The following is a 17,147-nucleotide window of genomic DNA, read 5'->3' as shown; positions in this document are numbered from 1 at the left end:
CCACTGCTCTCTGGGGAAGAGAAATCCACAGATTAATGTCCCACTGAGAGAGAGAGAAAACAAATTACCTTCTGTCAGCCTGAAATGGGAGAGCCCGATATTTTTAAACTGAGTCACCTGATTGTAGAGTCCCCCACAAAAGGAAACATAGTCTCAGCAGCCACCCTGTCAAGTCCCCTCAGGATTATATAACTTTCAATAAGATCACCTCCCGTTCTTCAAAACTCCAATGGGTATAGGCCCAACCGCCTCAACCTTTCTTCATAAGAAAACCCTTCCATTCCAGGAAGCAGTCGACTGAATCTTCTCTGACCTGCTGTAATGCAATTATATCCTTTCTTAACTAAGGAGACTAAGACTGTCCACAGTCCACCAGATGCTGCCTCACCAACGCCCTGACTGAAATAGAGTATAACTGTGGGGAAACTTCCATAATTTTATATTCGATTCCTTCTGTAATAAACGCCAACGTTCCATTCGCCTTCTTAATCACTTGCTGCATCTCTATACCAACTTTTTGAGGCTCATGAACCAGGACCCCCAGAACCCTCTGCACTGTAGAGTTCTGCAACATTTCTCCATTCACATGATGTACTGCTTTTAAATTCTTCCTGTCAAAGTGGACAAGTTCACATTTTCCCAAGTTATTCTGCATCTGCCAATTATTGTCTACTCACCAACCAATCTATATCGCTCTGTACACTCTAAATGTCCTTCTTCTACAGTGAAGGCAGAAACAAAATACCCGTTCAACAGTTCTGCCAGTTCTTTGTTTTCCATTATTAATTCTCCAGTCTCACCATCTGCGGGACCAACATGCACTTAAAGAAATATTTATAAACATTTATAGACTGAGTTCCGGATCGGGAGTGGGCCAGCGAGCGGAACACAGCAAAAACAGTGTTCATTTCGGGCTGAGTTTGATCTGCACCATCTCCGCTGCCTAAAGTGACCTGGAGCGTCACTGGCTTTGACGTCACAGACACGGAAACTCCACGTGTGGAGCGCGTGCTCTCTGCTGTTCCGGTGTCAACAAACTCAGCCAAAAGGCCTTTCCCATGTGGACCAACGTGAGAACTTCCCGGGAAGTTTACATTTACCCGTCCTGCCGTGGACCCTCCTCGAATGCCTCCGACCCTGAACTAGAGTCAGAAACTTGGGACAGATCCCAAACAATTAGCTTGCTAGATGCCCAGGAATGGTTAAACAGTTTAACTTCTGGTCTATCACCTGGGTAACTGCGCAACTGAATCCTCAGTCGCCCCGATCCGACCACCTGACCTCTCCGCGGATCTCCTGACTGGCTCCCAACCTGTATGTTGACGCGGTCACGCACTTTAACCATCAGACCCACCTACGCACTCACCCACCAAACTCATTCACTCAGCCAGCTATCTACCTACACACGTCACTCACCTATCCATTCATTCAGTCACTAGCTCACCCAGTCAGTCATCTATTCGCTCCCTCACAGTCAATGACTCGATATTTAAATTACCAGATTATGGCAGTTAATGTTGTAAAAAGGGGCCATGAACTTTCGTTCCATGACTCTGCCGCTGGGTTTAGATGTCCTACCACCTTCAATGATTTACGTACCTAAACATCCAAGTCCCACTGCTTCTCCACCTCCCTTAGAGTTATACCCTTCATTTTATATTGTCTTTCAATGTTCTTCCTTCCAAACCTCTCTCCATTGAACTTCATCTGCCACCTATCTCCCCATTTCCACCAACAGGTCCAAGTCCATTTGAAGTACTACACTATCCTCCACACTCTCCACAATGTTTCCAAGCTTTGTATCCTCCGCAAACGTTGAAATTTTGTCCTGGGCACAAAGGTCTCGGTCATTGATATTTATCAGGAACAGCAAAGGTCCCAACCCTTCCGCCAGGCCGAAAAACATCCATTTACCACAAAACTCTGTTTCCTGCCACTCAGCCAATTCTGTATCCTTGTAGCGGCGAAGCGGCTCTACTCCTGTTGCCACCTGTTTCACTATTCGGTGGCGAGTTTTCTTCTGTTCAGTGGTTCAGATTGGAAAGTGGGGTGTGACTGGATTCACCTGGACAGAGAGGGGTTGGTGACGGTTTCCCTTCTCCGATGAACCAGTTGCTGATTTGCTTTTATCTAAAAATCGACTCTGGTGGGACTCGAACCCAGAACCTTTGAATCTCTTATACAACAGTAGCTAGAAGTCCAACACGCTATCCGTTGCGCCACAGAGCCCAGAACATGCAGTGCGCATTTCCTATTCCACATAAGGGAATATCTGACGTTGTAGAACAAAACGTTCAAACGGTCAGCAATTTCCTCCATTTGAACAATGACGACATTTCAAGAGCACTCATTGCCTGTGAAGTGTTTTGGACGTCCTGTGGTTGTGAAAAGAGCGATAGAAATTCGAGTGAAAGAGCAATTTCCTTCAAAAGGACATATTCAGGTTGGAAAATAGGGCGGCTGAATTTTTTTGCAGAGAAGGGTGAAGTGATTCATTTTGGTCGGAAGAACACGGGGAGAAAAGAGAAAATAAAGTTTGCAATTCCAAAGACGGTGCCGGAAGAGCGGGAAATGATGTACATCTGCTTAAATCATTGATGGAGGCAGTGCAGGTTGAAAGAATAGTTCATGAAGCATACAATATCCTCGGCTTTATGAATGGGAGCATAGATTACAAGAGCAAATCCGTTGTTTTGAACTTGCAAAAGACAGTATTTCGGCCACAGCTGGAGTATTGCGCCCGGTTCCGGACATCACACTTTAGGAAAGATGTGAAGGCATTGAAGAGGAAGCAGTAAAGTTTCACGAGAATATTTGGCGGCGAGATACTTAAATTACCTCGATACATTGTAGCGGTAGGGGATATTTACCTTGGAGACGAGTAATCTGAGAGAAGATTTCTTAGAGTTCTTTGCAGTCCCAAGTCTTCTGGACAGAGGGTGGGTGATGATTTGGACATGGGCTGCTTCAGTATCGGAGGTGTTGAAAATGGTGCTGAACATTGAGCAATCATCAGCGAACATTCCCAATTCTGCTGGAAGGAAGGTCAATGGTGAAGCAGCTGAAGATGGTTGGACCTAGGACACCACACCGAGGAACTCCCGCAGTGATGTCCTGGAACTGGGATGATTGATCTCCACAACCACAATCATCTTTCTTTGTGCTGGGTATGACTCCAACCAGCAGAGAGCTCCCCATCCCCGCCCCCGATTCCCATTGTCTCCACTTTTGCTGGGGATCCATAATGCCACACAGTCAAAAGCAGCCTTGATGTCAAGGGCAGTCAATCTCACCTCGCCTCCGGAGTTCAGTTTGCATTGGAGGACGAGGGGAATCGGGTTGTTTTGTTTGGCCACCCAAGCTGAATGTTGGGCTTGAGGTGGCGATCAGATTCGGAGGGGAGGGTGACAACCTTTCACTGAGTTTCAACGTTGCAGATCAGACTTTGGAGGGATTTCTGCAATATTCCCAGGACGTGGTGATCTCATTCTTAGAGCAACACACTTACACTGAGGACAAGTTGCACCATGTAAAATAAAATGGAAATGTGGGATGTCAGAATCTGTTCAACACTGATTCACTTTTATTCATTTCTGCATCCTAGAGTATCAAAGTGGTTTGTAACTGTAAAAAAATAAATAAAATTCAGAAGATTCAGTCCAATACCTCCACAGTTTCCACTATTTCAGCCCTCAGCATTTTCAGATGCATTCCATCTGGTTCCACTGACTTATCAACATCAAGCACAGCCAGACCTTCTCATATCTCTTCTTTAACACGAGTTATATGTTAAAAAGTCATTTGCAAATTGTCGATGGAGGATTTGTGCCCTCTTATTGAAGAGGGTTTAAAGGAGAGGAGCGAAGCATTTGTGCTGAAGAAGTGGGATCAGTGAAAATAAAAGTAACAATAAGTGGAGTGAAGGGGGCGGGCTGTTCATGGGCTGACTGGAGAATTTCATTAGGATTTATTCATTGGAGATTGGAAGGTCATTTTTCCAAATCTTTAAGAAGATTAACGTTGAAGGAAACCTATCTTCATCGATAAGGAATCATTATTTAAGTTTATAAAAATAACACGGATAGATAGGATTCAAAGAATTGGAGGGGTATCACGTTGTAATGTGGAATATAAGATCTTGGTGAGGGCTTTAGGAAGAACATCAAGTCCTTGGAGAGCGTGCAGTGGAAATTTTCTGGAATGGGATCAGTGGTGAGGGATTCCATATGTGGATGGACTGAAAAATACAAACTGGAGATGCTCTTATCAGAGAGAATGTTAAGGAGAGATTTAGTACAGATATTTAAGATTAGCCGATGTATTTAATATCAGCCCAGGTATTCATTTCTTATACACATTAAGCAATATTTTTCCCATTGATGGAATGTTTGAAAACCAATGATTAGATAAAAAATAAATCGTGGAGAAATGTTTCACACTGCTCCATTCCAAACAGTTCCTGACTTGACGTGATACATTTTGTTCTGCTTACTGGAGCCGCATTTCCAATATTGCACACCAGGCTGCACTTTCAGAACCTTCTTGCTAACTCTTCACGGCTGGAAAAAAGGATATGAGACCATGACTTAAAGCTAGGATCGGCTCTGAGGGGATGTTAAGATGAGGGATTGTGAAACCATTGTACTTTTCACACGTGGGTTCGAATCAAGCTATTGGATATTTTTAGTTAATTGCTTCTTCCTGTTTGAGTAGGTTTTGCATAAAAAAGGCCTGGAATCGGATGGTTGTCAATGTCTCACTGGAGATGACAAGTGGCAAGTAACATTCGCGCCACACAAGTGTCAGGCAATAATCATCTCCAAGAAGTAGGAATCCAACTACTACCTTGATGTTCAATTGCATTACCATCACTGAATCCCCCACTATCAACATCCAGGGAGTTACCATTGACAAGAAACTGAACTGGAATAGCCATATAAACATTATGCCTACAATAGCAGGTCAGATGCTAGGAATTGTGCGACGAGTAACTCACGTCCAGGATCCCCAAAGCCTGTCCACCATCTACAAGGCACAAGTCAGGAGTGTGATGGAATGCTCCCCACTTGCCTGGATGAGTGCAGCTCCCACACCACCCAAGAAGCTTTACACCATCCAAAACAAAGCAGCCCCCATGATGGAGACCACATCCAAAAACATTCATTCCCTCCACTGCCTATGCACTTTAGCAGCAGTGTGTACCATGTTCAAGGTGTACCGCAGGAACTCACCAAGGCTCCTTCGACAGCACCATCCAGACCCTGCACCACTACAATGTAGAAGGGCAAGGTCAGCAGATAGATGGGAACACCACCACCTGGAAATTCCCCTTCAAGCCATGAATTGGAAATATATCGCTGTTCCTTCACTGTCGTTGGTAAAAATCCTAGAACTCCCCTCCTGACAGCACTGTGGACGTACCTACACCACATGGACTGCAGAGGTTCAAGAAGGCAGGACACCACCACATTCTCAAGGGAATTAGGGATGGGCAATAATTGCTGTCCAAACCAGCGAAGGCCAAATACCTAGAATGATTTTTTTTTTAATGGAATATTTCAGACTTAATCAAAATTGATACTGAGCTATTACAGTTCTTTCCCCAGATTTTATTGGATTGATGAACAAATAGGATTCAGGAAAGGGAGCAGGACTTTTCCTTCCCTTTCATTCTCTGGATTTACAGTGGCTGAAAGAGCAGCTGGAAAAGTTAATGGCGATGGAGCAGAAAAAAATAACATTGTCCTTGTGGAACACATTTAGTTTGACATTTTCTTAATAAGTTCAGTGAGTGAGCAAGTTTTAGCAAATGAGCTTTAAAGTGAAGGGCCATCTTAATAAACCTATGAAATTTAGAAAAGGTTGTTTATTTTTGTGGTGAGATTCCTGAAACTGTGGAGGAGCAGAGAGAGATGAACAGACATCATTAAAAGCTCGTGGACAGGAAGATAAAAATAATATCTAAGACTAATAGAATACAAAGTATTGGGAATCATATTACAGGTGTATAAAATCCTGTTTAAATCGCTGCGTTCTGTTCCTGACAACAGACCTGAGGGATGTTAGATTGGCCTTGGAGTGGGGGCAGCAGAATTTCATCAGAGTGATACCAGATTCAAATGATGAGGACAGATTGTAAATACTAGTATTGTAATGCCATGAATATCAGAGACTATGGGGTGATCCAACTGAGATGTTTACGGTGTTTGAATGATTTGACAGGGTAGATAGAGAGATACTGTTACCTCTGGTGCGACGGGAGGTGGGGGCCGGGGGTTGGGGTGGTGCCCTCAACAAGGGGGCTTAACCTTTAAATTAGAATGAAGCCTTTCAGAGGTAATTTCAGGAAGTGCATCTTCACACAAAGGATGGTGGAAACTCCCTCCCCCAAACAACTGTAAACGCTGGGGGTCAACCGAAAAGTTCCAAACTGAAATCGATAGCTCTTCTTTGTTAAGTGTTTTAAGGATTACGAAACGAAGAGGGATAAATGGAGCAAAAAGACAGACCAGTCATGAGTTCATTAAATGGTAGGACAAACTTGGGGGAAGAATACGTTACTTCTGTTCCTCCACCCCGAATTCATAAATAAAAACTAAATCTGGGAGGAACTGAAATGAGGTGTCATCACTTGGTGGTCCCATTATTCTCGCAACATTGACAATCTCTAGTGCTGAGCTACAATTCCACACACAACTCGTCTCCCAGGAAATCTGGCAGGAAGAAAATTATCCTCTCCAACCTTCATTTCCCACATTTTACCAGCTGCCAATCCTTTGATCAGCATTTGGAAATTGAAATCGGTCTATTGCCCCACTTCCATGGTGATTTCGGGAATAGTCAGCAGGGGAGCAGCATTAGAAAGCAGTTGTTTTCCTCTCTGTTAATATTGTCTCAATGTCGACATGCCTCATTCATTAGATGGGGAAATGAGCTTGTATTAATCCAGTGATGAACAAACCTGCTCCATGTTACAAGCATTTACTGTGTTAATTTTTATAATATCAGATGACAATTTCTCGTTGAAACACAGCAAACTGCTCCCAGGTACTTTTATGAGCTTGTGAAACCAGACAATTCCAGTTTCCACACATAATGAAGCCAAGCGGGAGGAGACAGCTGTTTCACAGTGATCAGATATTGGAGTTGATGAAGAATGTTTTCTGAAGATCAATGTGTCCTTTTGGAAATCTGGAATGGGTATGGTTTTCTATATTAAACTTTGACCTTTCCGTTAGTTCTTTATGTGCAGCTGTTTTTGGTGGTGTTATTGAGACAGGGATATTGGTCAGGGCAGCAAGAGAAATCACTGTGCTTCTTCAATAGCGCTGGGAAATCTTTCATCTCTTTAAAAACCTGCCACCAGTTATTGCTCAGGATTAGCCAGGTGTGGTACACCGAGGATATTCACTTATTGAAATCAATGCTTTTCACAGAAAGCATTAGTTCCTGTCAAGCAAGTATAACAGTTTCATAATATTTTTCTAGTTTATTGCGAAGTAATTTTATGGGGTAAGTATAGTTGGGTCTGTCTGTGTGTAATGTAATTACATCTGGAATCAAGTTTAACTCATCAAAAGAAGCTGGGTGCTTGACATGCTAATGAGTAAACATGGAAGCTGGATTAGCATGTAAGGTGTGAAGGGAATTTGCATTTTTAGATAAATGAAGGGATATTTGGATTTCAACGGTATCTCAGTAAGTTTTCAACTAGCCAGATAAGCAAGGCTAAGGAACATGTTTATTTTTTCCAAAGGTTACTGGAAATAGTGGCGACATGGGAGATTTTTAGATTGTGAAGAAGATACAATTTCATCGACATCTGGGTCTATAGAATTTACATATCAAGAAGAGAGAAACATATATAAAGGAGAATGAAAGGTGATGTTGAAAAAGGTATTGTAAGATCTAACAGGAGTGTGTGAAATGGCCTCGATGAAGCCTCCAGCATTTTTGTGTAAGTATGCTGTCTAACTAAACGGGAGTTGAAGAAAAGCCATACGGCATTCCATTGCCCAGGATACTGTGTTAACTTGCTGAGTCTGCTTTAATTCTAAAATCTATTTCGGACCTTAAAGGGTGTGTAACTGAGGGGTTCAGGTCAATTAGTAACTTGAGGAGTTATTATAGTGCTATTTGTAGTCTTATGTATGTGCTTGACATCTTTTGCTTTTAATACACATATTAATTTAATTTTTAAAATTTCGAAATGTCCTATCAGACCCATTGCTCCTGAATTCAGTGCACACACCTCGTAATAAATACAAATGCAAAACCCTTGTGACAACACGACCAACTATCCCTCTTGGATTTGGTCCATATCTTCTGCCACGTCATAACAGTCCCTCACACACTCTGATCAATTAACGCCTGTACCCTTTATTGCTGACGGATTTCTTGTCATTTTGAGTACCCACCTGAGTTGAGTTTTAAGTCAGATTTCATGTTTTCTGGAGCAAAACTGAAACTGATTCAGGAAAAATGAACAGACACTTTCTGTCAGAAAGGGGCAGCTAATTTCTGCACAGGAAACACACACAAACAACAATGTGAACATGCTTTGGGATGATGATTGAGTGCTCGGGGGCATAACTCCACTGTTCGTGTGTCTTCGGCACAGCGCAATGGGGTCACTTTGGATAAAATAAGAGGTTGGGCAGGGCCTTGGTTTATCATCATTATTTAAGGGCTGCACCTACAATAGTGCAGCCCTCCCTCAGTACTGTACTGGAGTGTCAAACTTCCTTGTTACACACAAATTCTGGCACGGGTTTTGGGGACATACACTTATCTTTCAAAGCCAAATGCGACCTAATCAGCACCACTGAAAGTTTTAACAAATCGCCCAATCCACAGCTACAGGACTGGGGCAATTATGAGGTCATCCCCTGGCAGGTCACGTGACAGATGGGGCCACGATGCATCACCACCAGGTTTGTGACTTGATTCAAACCCAAAATCCTGTCACAATGACTTTTCAAATAAATCTATCGTCTACTTGCCAGCACAGCAGTAACACTTTCTGCCTAACCATGAAGAGAGATAGGGAGGCATGTACAAAACTAAATCCTTTAATAAAATAGTTCAAAAATCATTTAGGCTGAAATTCTGTGAGGGAAAAGTCAAGTTATCATTGAGAACTCTGCTCAGAGAGCTTCATTGGACAGGAGAGAAATTAGGCAAAGAATCCGAGTTTATCGACACCAGCAAACAAGTTGACATCAAAACTGGATCAACTCCCATGAAGATCAATGAGTAAAAGCTGAGAGCTCCGTGCATCATCAGTTGACCAAGTAGAGATATTGCCTGGATAAAGCATTCTGTTCAGGACAGGATTTATTGAACTGAGTCGAATAGACAGGTCTTTGCACAACAAGTCAGTCATTTCTAGATTTTAATTTGAAAACCTCCAGTTTGTTGCAAGATGGAATTCATATAAATTATAATTACAGTACAAATGAGTTGATAATTCAAACACAAACGTTGCTTTCAGGTAAATTAAGTGGGACAATGAAATTACAACCAAGAACTCAATTGACCTGGGAGCTCAAACACAGAAAAAGTTAATTGCAGAGTGAAGAGTTTATAATGTGGATTTGTTGAAAGTGGAGATTAGGTGTAGAGGGGGAATGAGCTGCTGTGTAAATTAAACCGAGAGACAACAGCAAAGATACAAGCCGGAAGGAGCAGAACATTCTAAATAACGAAAACTTTAATTAAACAGGCAGCTCATTTCAGTGTAATATCGGGACAGCTGAGAGCTGTTGACTACACATCCTCTGCTCTGTTGGAAATCCAAAAACAGGCTGATGATAGACGTCAGATTCATAATAAATTAGGGAACCAAGCAAATTACAGGAAGTACAGAGGAGAGCTCAAAAAGTAAACTTGAACAGCAGAGGGAGTGTATGAGAAAAGATTTGCAGGTAACACAAGGTAACACTGAAGGCTATTAACAATAAATGGACTGTCACTGAAAGGGAGTTGTGCAGGCAGAGGGGATGGCTGAATCTCTACATGGCAGGAGAGATTAAATGATGAAAGAATTGGTGCTGCAAGGAAAAAGGGAGAGGTAAAGGAACAAGTAACAAAAAACTGAGATGTGTCGAAAAGAGGTGTGAATGGAAAAATGAGGAGCAGATGCCACCCGAAAGCAAACGCAACAGAAAAATGAGGTTAAAACCAAATGTGAAAAAAAGGAGTCAAAATGGGGACAGAAGTTACAGTTTGAAGAACATTAGAGATTTGAGCAGCTGTAGGTCATTCAGCCCTTCGAGCCTATTCTGCCATTAAACACGATCATGGCTGATCTGATTGTGCCCTCAACCCCACTTTCCTGCCTGTCTCCCGCAACCCTTGACTCCCTCATAGAATCTGCGCAGCTCAGCCTTGAATATGTTCAATTATCGAGCCTGCACTGCTCTCTGGGGAAGATAATTCAAAGGCCAATGATCCACTGAAAATAAATTACTCCTCATCTCCATCGTAAATAGGGGGCCCATTATTTAATAAACTGTGTTCCCTAGTTCACACTGCAGGTGTAATCCTTAGCACAATTGGGATTGTTTATTAAGTGTTGTCCAATTGCGGAATGATAGTGTGGAGTAATGAACTGCCTGGTGGAGTATAGGGTAGGTTTTGCCCTCATGGTTCACTGTGTGCACGTATACATGGGTTGTCAAAGACACAGAAAAGTGATGTCCCTTTACATTCTATCTCACCTCTGACTGATTCTTCACAACATGAATTGGCCAAATGGCTGAGTGAGTTTCTGCAAACAGTTCTGAGTGAGTTTTCCACATACACAGTGAAGGGATTCTTCTCCTTTGTGAAGCCCATACAGGATTTGCATATCGATAGCAATGGCGTGTGCATGTGCTTGTTGCTTGTTTGACTTTGCTAGCCTCTTGATTAATGTACCACTCAAGGAAGCCATTCACATATGCACCATGTCATTATTTCATGATGATCTAGTCTCACTGCCATTGTCTGAATCTGTATTCATTGAACATATGAACTCAGCAACTCATGCAGTTCATTTCAGTTTTAATGGCACCATGTATGCCCAAAGAGATAATGTTGCCATGGGACACCCTCTAGGCCCAGCTCTTGTAAACATCTTTGCTAAGTTCCACGAGAAATGTATCTTCAGGAAATGACCCCTAACATCCTATCCCTTTCTTTTTTGTGATACACAATTTACGCGTTTTCTATGTCTGCATCAGCAGCTACATGTAAAACATTCCTGTGACACCTTAATGTGCTCTAACCTGCTCTATTCTCATTGAAATTGACCAGTCAAACGAGCCCCCTTTCCTCAATGTACTACTTGAGAAATCTGCCAATGCGTTCTCTACTACTGTCTACTGCTAGCCCAGCACCATTGTTGGGATTCCCACAGTTCCATGCGGTATAAGGTAGGTCTTGTCGGCAAACTGATAGGTGGGGACCAGACCATTTGCTAATCATGCAACATGATGCCAAAACCAGGCACTTCAAAGCTATCCTGCGGAATAATGGCTCCATCGATCAAATAATTGCTCACTGCATATCACACAAACTCATCAATGGGTCTAAGCCCGTTCTGAAAAGTCTGTTCTGAAAAGTGGCCAGTCTACCTCACATAACCCTGGAATGGTTTAGGTATCTCAAAAACGTGAACAACTAATAAAGCTACCCGTTTCACAATGCTACCATGTAGTAGCAACACGAGTGGCATTCTCTACTAACAGGATGCTGCTGTCAAGACTAAAAATATGTTCTGCCAACAACACAAATAACTAATGTTGTATATGAATTTCAGTGCCAGTGTGATGCAAGGTCTGTGGACATTTGCCCCAATGGCTGTTGGATCACACCAAACAGCTTAGGCCTTCAGCTCTTCACAACAGGCAAAATACTGAGCATACTCACCAAGATTCTGCTTGAAAAGCTCAGAACATAGTGTCCAACATTGGATGTGATTTCACAGAAGGACAATACTTACTGACCAATCCTGATTGTGCTAAGAATTACACGAACATCAGTTATGATCCCGGCTGATGGTAAAACTGGATAAGTCAGTTCCCGGAGTGAAACCTGGCTGGATAGAACCCAACATGTGCAGGATGTGAGAAAAGATTCTGAAGAAATTCACAGGTATTTGCTCATGTGCTTTGAACACAAAGAATAAAATATTTATCAAAACAAGAAAAAGAAACTACATTAACTGGACAAAACAGTCAGAAAGATCTCAATACAAACAAAAGAAGGTGATTCAATTTCCCAATATTCCTTTGCCCAGCAATATCTTTACAGATGGATAAACCAGTGAAGAGTTACCACGGGTTTGTCACAAAGGCTTCTTGCTTGAGGCTGGCACATGTGCAAACTGTTTTGTTGTGGTGAATTCTTGAGCATTCACTTGACCCTTCTCAACCAAGACTTATCTCACCCAAAATAACTGCACTTTATACTCACTGTTTCAGTAGCAACACCACCGAACTGATCACGACAATGAGTCATATAACTGACTCTGCAGTTAACTATTGTCCTAGTAGCCTTGTACTTTTCTCTTCTCAAGAGCCTAAAACATCCCTGCTTAACTCTTTGATGCACATTGAACTCGTCCCTCTCTTTCTCTGTCTCTGTGTCACTTGAACACTGTCGGTAGGCAGCAACCCAGATTTTTTTTCTATTGTGTGTTTCTTTTTTCCCCAAAATCACTAAACATCTAACCCTTTTACTGACCTGTCAGCCAGGGTACCACCCAGGCTTCTAAGTCCCAAGGCGAATTGAAAAAAAAACTTGTGAAACTGCAATGACTCTACATTTCTGACATAAAAAATACACACACATGTATCTATCTATACACATTATATATATAAATACACACACATTAAAAATTGTACATAGTTCCTAACAACCAATTGAAGATTATCTGTCGCGCTCACTGTGTGCCTCACTTACACATGCTCGGGGATACATTTCTTCACGCACAGGGCCACTACCGTTGCAAACAAAATGGACATGTCCACGCATTGCACTTCCTGCAACTGAAGAAAAGCTTGGTGGACAATCATTCCCTGATTCCTTCCCAGGGAAATGCCTGGAGCAATCAGAGTCGACTTGGCTGTTTGAAAAAAGCCAAAGCATGGCAGTTAACTCTTCCCTGTTACATTCCCATGGCAACCCCTCTACCAATCAGCGAATAATTGTCAACCAATCAGCACCCCCTTCTCATGCAGTATAAGTTTTTGTTCCCTTTGAGATTTGGTACAATTGTATCTGCTCTGTAAGTTAAAGTATTTTCAATGAGTTATTTAAGGTTTGTTAACATAATATCAATTACATTACTTAGCTGAAGAAAATAAAGTATTATTTGTCGTTGAGCACATATACATAGGGGATAGCTGGGAAATAGGGTTGTGAAGCAGCAGAGCTGTGAGACCAAACAAGTAAATAAAATCTCTCGATAATACAAACTCTGTCTTGCTTTCGGCTTCACCAACTGGTTTGGATCCCATTAACACTGAAGAGGGAAAGACAGGAATACTCAAGTTCTGTATTCCTAAGTGACAATTTCTACATAAATCTGTCACATTTCTCACCGTTCCCAGTTCCAACAAAGTGTCATGACTTGAAGCCACTGGTACTTCCAGATCTGCTGTGTATTTCCAGCATTTCCTGTGTTTATTTCAGATTTCCAGCATCCAGAATATTTTACTTTTATATTTCCATTGTATTATTGGTTGTTACTGTGGGATAAATTTTATATCTGCCTGGCCCTTGCACTGTGTCTGTGTCGGATATGAGGTGCACATGTCAGTCTCTAACAAACATGTGTGCCTATGGAAAAGGATTGCCTGTGCAGACAGTTCCTACCCTGATCCTTACAACTCCTCCCACACCAAGTGAGATCAGACAGATACAGGCCCCCTTGCACAGATACAGAAAGATGTCACACAGACACTAGTATTAGTCTAATTTTCGGCACCAAACCTTTGGAAATACGTGAAGGTTTTATGAAGAGTGCAGAAAGGGTTTACAAGAATGTTTGTAAGGATGAGGGGCTTTAGTTACATGGATAGATTGAAGAAGTTGTGGTTACTCTCCTTCGAAAAGAGAAAGCTGTGAGGAGATTTGGATGAAGTGTTCAAAATAGTAAGTGTTCTAGACAGTGTAGATAATGATAAAATTATCCTGTGGGCAGTGGGCATCGATTTATGGTGGTTGGCAAAAGTACTAATGGAGGCATCAGGATTTTTTTTAATGTAGGAAACCATTAGGATCTGCAATTCACTGCCTGAGAGTACGCTAAAGACAGGAGAATTTGGGGTTGTCAAAAGGGAATTGGATAAGCACCTGAAGGGAAAAGGTTTGCCAGGCTGTGGTGAGAGGCCTGGGGATCAGAAGTAGCTGAGTGGCTCTGGTGGAGAAAGACCACAGACACGAAGGGCCGAATGGCCTCTTGCTGTGCTGTAACTATTCTAAGCTTGTATGTATTTAAGTGTAGGATTCATTCTGTCTCACTATACCTCTGGCAAAGAATTTGAGTGTGTGATTCAATATATATATGTCAGTATCTAGGGATGTGTGTGAGTGTATGATTCACTCTGTGTTGCTGTCTGTGGTGCACTATGAGTGTGAGATTCATTATGTATCTGTCAGTCTCTGAGACACTTTGGAAATCGGTATTCATTCTACCCAGAATATACTTCATTAGGCCATCTTGTCTAATTGGTACATTATTCCACAAGATGCTCCACCCAGAATACTCCATGTACAATTATCTGCTGGTCCATGAAATCCATTCTCCCTCCTGTACTTACCTAGCTTTCCCTTAAATACAGCTGTGCTCATTGATTTAAATGCTCAAGACGACAACAAGTCCCACATTCTACAGATTCCATGAGAAATAAGTTATATTGATTTTTTCATTGGATTTAATACTTACAACTCTATGTCGACCCTGTCACATCCCATCACTACTTCCTCACATTGACTTGAATCTGCAACACCAACAGTTCATGTTAATTCCCTCCGCTCTGTTGCAGTTCTAGGCTCTGGCCAGTAGATGTCAGCACACTCTGCTAGGTCGAAGTTTACAGATCAGAGATGGACAAAACAGGCAAGAATTGTTCACATTATATTAAGAGGGGAAGGGAAGGTCTTGGAATTACTGACGGTGGATATGACCTTTTATTATATTTTGCTATACAAGCAGTAATTATAATGTTGTGCTAAAGCCGTCAACATGTTGTGTGTGAATGTGAGATACATTCTTATCGGCCCTTCTCTGATCCAACTTGTGAATGTGGGATTCATTCTGTGTCTGTTACTCACAGGTGCTGTGTGAAAGGCACGCTGGACCTGTCAGTCTTGGTTACTGTATGTGAGTGTGGATACATTCTCCGTGGAACTGTAGGTGAATGTTGCATCCATTCTGCATTTGTCGATACCTGGTACAATATATCTGTGTCATAGTCAGCCTGTATCTTGCATTTCCAGGTACTGCATGAGTGTTGGGTCACGCCTTGAGCCTGACAGTGGAATGGGACGTATGCAATGGATGTGTTCGATCAGTCACTTTCTGGTATTGAACGGGACTCAATCTGAATTTCTTAATGGTGATGGTGGTTTGTGAGTGTGCCTGTGTTTCACTCTTTGCCAATCAGTGCTACCATATGTGAATGTGGAAACCATTCTGAATCTGAATGTCTCTTGCATTCCGTGGGAGTGTAGTTTCAGTCTGCATTTGTTATTCTTTGGAGCTGTGTATGAGTTTGACAGGCATTCTGGTCTGTCACTAGGGGAGTAGGTGAGTGTACGGTTCATATTGCACATTTCATTCTCTGGCACTATAAAGAAATTGGGGCTGATTTTATATCTGAATGTCTCTGGTGTTGTTTATGAGCATGGCAATCATATATATCTGTCAGGCTCTCCTAATGTGTGAGCCTGGGTTTAATTCTGGGTCTGTCGATGGCATTCTATGCCTGTTGTATTGTTATGTAGGTTGGGAATCATATGAATCTTTCAGTCCCTCATGCTGTTTGTGAGCATGAGATTATTCTGTATCTGTCAGTGGGATTAATTCTGTATCTGTCAGTGCCTGCTACTGTATGAAATTGTGGGATTCAATTGGTATATTTCATTCACTGGTATTGTATGTGGAAGTGAATGAAATATACCAATTGAATCCCACAATTTCATACAGTCACTGACAGATACAGAATTAATCCCACTGACAGATACAGAATGAATCTCATGCTCACAAATAGCATGAGGGACTGAAATATACATATGATTCACAATTTACATAACAATGTGCATGCTTGTGTGTGTCTGTGTATGTGCATGTAGACTTGCATTTGTTTCTGTCAGCACCTGTTATCTATGCGGCTCTTGGACCCTTTCGACAATCTCTCAGTGGTATAATTGATGTGTCAGAATAATTTGGTATCACCCACACTGAAATATTGTGAGTGAGTGCAGTAAACAGTCTGTGTCTCTCAACATCCGGCACTGAACATGTGTTTGATAATCGCTCACTGGTACTCTGGGTGAGCAGAGGATTCATTGTGTAACCTTCAGTGTCAGGGACTGTTTGTAAGATTGGGTTAATTGTATATAAATTCCCAGCACAGCCACAGACCACTAATGTGGTCAGCTTAAGCAAACGATATGTGGGAGTTTTGGCCCAATATTAAATCTGTCACTTTGAACACAATTGGGAAAGATAATGAATCCTTTAATCTGATGCTGGATGGGTGTGCAAGTGTAACTCCAGTTATACTAATCGATTTGATCTGTGACATTCAGTCTGATTCTGAGTAAGAACTTTGACATGGATGTAAAATGGTCCGGAATTGTTATAGTATTTCTATTTGACACTGTGTGAGGATGGAGGATTAGTATGTAATCTATAGCTCAGTTCATATTCATCAAATTAATATTGTCTCTTTTAGTTTCATAATAAGGGTGAGTTTTAAACTAGAATCTGAACTTCTGTCTCAGGTTATACTAGCTTTCAGAATATCTCAAACTGATAATGTACTTGAGATTTGAACTTGTATCTCAGGTATATGTCAGGACACACTATGGGAATTAATGGTGCAATTTATAAGTCCATGATGTGTGTGAATACTGGGGTGGCAATTAACATG

At 41.8% G+C, this 17,147-nt stretch overlaps 1 long non-coding RNA gene and 1 other non-coding gene across 2 annotated transcripts in view; both read right to left on the bottom strand.

The window, feature by feature from the left end:
* The window catches only part of LOC144670421 (uncharacterized), a 918,626-nt gene that overhangs the window by 31,404 nt on the left and 870,075 nt on the right, over window positions 1-17,147 (bottom strand). The window lies entirely within an intron of this gene.
* Window positions 2,139-2,229, bottom strand: trnar-ucu (transfer RNA arginine (anticodon UCU)). Its single transcript is given in 2 exon segments — window positions 2,139-2,174; window positions 2,193-2,229. It is a non-coding gene; the product is annotated as a tRNA-Arg (tRNA).

The sequence above is a fragment of the Cetorhinus maximus genome, chromosome 31 (genome assembly GCF_964194155.1).
Source record: "Cetorhinus maximus chromosome 31, sCetMax3.hap1.1, whole genome shotgun sequence".
Lineage (NCBI taxonomy): Eukaryota > Metazoa > Chordata > Chondrichthyes > Lamniformes > Cetorhinidae > Cetorhinus > Cetorhinus maximus.
The sequence above is the reverse complement of the archived record's forward strand: the minus strand, read 5'-3'. Positions and strand labels throughout refer to the sequence as shown.